This window comes from Canis lupus, chromosome 5 (assembly GCF_003254725.2).
Source record: "Canis lupus dingo isolate Sandy chromosome 5, ASM325472v2, whole genome shotgun sequence".
Classification (NCBI taxonomy): Eukaryota; Metazoa; Chordata; class Mammalia; order Carnivora; family Canidae; genus Canis; species Canis lupus.
The window spans coordinates 11,981,590-11,984,908 of record NC_064247.1 but is presented as its reverse complement, the minus strand read 5'-3'; positions in this window follow the sequence as shown (position 1 = coordinate 11,984,908).

The following is a 3,319-nucleotide window of genomic DNA, read 5'->3' as shown; positions in this document are numbered from 1 at the left end:
AGGGCGTGTGCAATATTTTCTGCTGTTGCTAAGATGGTTTCCCCCCTCACTGGCCTCTCGCCCAATCAAAAGGTAGCTGCTCCTCATTGGTTGCCTGGCTTTATCGAATGACCATGACGAGCTGGGGTTGAGCCCACCTCATTGGCTTATTCCTATGGCCCATTGTCAGGGGAGAGCAAATCAGACACCTAATCAATATTTTGTGAAGTGGCACTAGACTCCTGGCTAAATTTGCATTAAATTCCTCCCTGTCTGTGCCTTTGCACTCAGATAGCATCATATTAACTTCGGAGGTAGAGAGAGAGGCAAGCAATCAAACACTGTCATCCTTCAGCCATTTTGGATGTATTCCTGAGTCTTGGCAAAAATCTTAGAATGCCAAACATGCAACAGAGGAATTAGTTATAAACAAGATGTAAATCTCCTGAGCAGAAACATAATGCAACTAGGCTAGATTAGTGGGGTCCCTTCTAGATGCAAATTGATTTTCCTCCCTCCCCCCTTCCTGTTTTCCCTCCTTTCCTCTAGTCATTCAACAAATATTTATTGAACACCTACTCTGAGTCAGGTTCTGTAGTGGCCCAGGATACATCACTGTGCCAGGCAAGAAACATTTCCTTTCCGGGTCACTCCATAGCAAAGCAGGGCATGAGAGGGCCAAGGGTCATCACACTCTACAAACTCTCTCGAAAGGAAATGGGGCTCCGATCATCATTCTTGGAATGAGATGGGATTGAAATCCCACAGCTGGAGACACTGAAGCAAAAGTTGGTGTAGTGACCAGCATTTTCCCAGAATTCTACATAAATCTCAGATAAAATGTGGATGCATAGTGATCTTGAGGAAGATAAAAAGATGGGGTGTTAATAAATGTCCTCTCTTTCACAGAGAAAATAGGAGCAACCAGAAGAGAAATTTCACATGGCTTCTACCACCATTTAGCAGCTAACTCATGTCTGTGCCCTTCTCTGTGCTCCTTCCTGCTATAAGGAACAAAAAATTTGTGTTTCCATTAAAACCAACCCTTTTATTTATGTGCTAACCCCATCCCCACTCACCAACTCAAGGATTTCCTATATTCCTCATGTCGTCCTCTTACATCATTGAATTTTCCAGTCTCCCCTCTCTTCTAGTCATTTCATTATCATGAAAAGATGTCAGCAATATCCTCTTTTTAAAAAACCAAGATAATAAAGAAAGAATCCTCTTTGTGGATCCAGGCTGGTGTTCAACTAAAACATACCGGTACTACCACACTGAGTGTTAAAAGTACTGAGATATTTCTGGACCTGCTGGGAAGCACCCACTACCCTGAACTTCCCCAGTATCTCCTCTCCCATTTTTTTTTTCAACCTAACCCCTCCCCTAAGACCTCCTGGACATTTCATAATCCAGCAACCAAAGGGTTAAAGTCTGGATCAGCAGGGCCCTCCAAGACCATGCTCCAGACCTATAGGCAGCATCCAGTCTGATTCAGTAGTCCTTGGGCCATATGTAGGGCCCCTGCTTGCACCTTACACTTTTAATGCATTCCCTCTCACCCAACATGACTTTCCTCCCCTTGACAGAAAAAATGTAAGAGAGGTCTGTTCTCAGTCTCCCTGTTTCTTTCTTCTCCTCTTTTGAACACATTCTGATCTGGTCACCATTCCAATGTGTCTTGTACCACAGTTTTTGTCAGGATCATCAATAAACCTTCACTTTGCCAAATCCAAAGGTCAATTCTCAATCCTCATCTTATTTGGCTTATTAGCCATGTTTGACACAGCTGACCACTTCCTCCGTCTCCTTGACACATCTTTACTTTTTTTATCTTTGTCTCCAAGACAGCAATCTCCCAGTTCTCCTTCATCCTATCAGCCTATTCTCCTTTGCTAGTTCCTTCTCATCTTCTTGACCTCTGACATTGCAGTGGTCTAGGACTCACACTTGGGACCTCATCTTCTTTTCTCCCTACTTTCACTCTCTGGCAATCTCTTCCAGTCCCTTGATGCTGAATACCTTCTATACGCCAATGATTGTCAAATTCCTATCTCCTGCTTCATACATTCCTGCTGAAATCTAGATTCAAATAATCCAGTTGTTAACTCTGCATTTTCTTTTGGGTATCTAATAGAAGTCTCAGATTTAAGTCACATAAAATTGTACCCTTGATTTCCCTTCAAGAGTTTTCCCACTGGCTCTGAGTCTCTCAGTCTTCTTCTCAGTAAGTGGCAATATCTTTCTTCTCATTGCTCAATCCCAAATCCTTGGACTCAGGCTTGACTCTTCTCTTTTTCTCATGCTACAATCTACCAGCAAATTCGGTCATGCTACCTTCAAATCAGATCCAGAATGCAATCATTTCTCACCATTTCCCACCACAACTACTTGAGACCAGATCACTATAATGTCACTTTTTTTATTATTACAATGACCATTCAAGGGCCTCCCTGCCTTCACCCTTGCCCCCTTAAGCAGCTGTCCCCCACATAAAGTAGAATATGTCTCTTTGAATATAGTCAGTTCATGATACTTCTCTGCTCAAAGTTTTCAAATGGCTTTCATCTCCTCCAGAACAAAACTTGAAGTCTATTCACTATTCATAGGTCCTGAAAGGCACAGTTAGCTACAACATAGGTTTTGCCCTCAAGGAGCCCATTGTTTATTAGCTTAGGTTCCAGCTTTACTTTAACACGTAACCATCTTGCAAATACGTTGGTAATCACAAGAAAGAGTGTGTGAGAATATGAACCATGGATTATACAAATCTGAAGACAAACAAAAGCAATTTGTGTGCAGCTGAAATCTTACTGGCCAGGTATGAACTGAAACATGTTATTTAAGGGCAACGTAGTCCCTTTGTATGCATTAAAATGATCTCATTTTGTCTCTGCTGACATCATAAGCCAAAACATCAAATCATATCTAATTTCCAATGTACATAGTGAACACTCAAAATACCTGTTGATAAATGAAGAAATTGGAATGAACTTCCTATTTCTTATCTGAGATGATGGCAATGAGAGCCGTGAACTGAATATGTGCTCTGAGTTCTGTTATTTCATTTATATAAATTACCTTTATATCCCAAGTTTATTGTCTTCATTCTAAAGGTGGAACCACAGCAATATGGCTCAGAAAAGTCAAATGCCTTTCTCAAAGTATCCTAATAAGTGGCAAAATTTCAGACTTGAACAGTAGTTTGTGTGGCTTCAACACCTGTGATTTTTGCCTTGGCTCTTTCATGATGAGTCACTCTCCTATCTCTGTGACTTTTTTTTTTTTTTTTTTTTTTTGCCTTAACAACTGATAATATAAGCATATTCAAAAAGTTGAT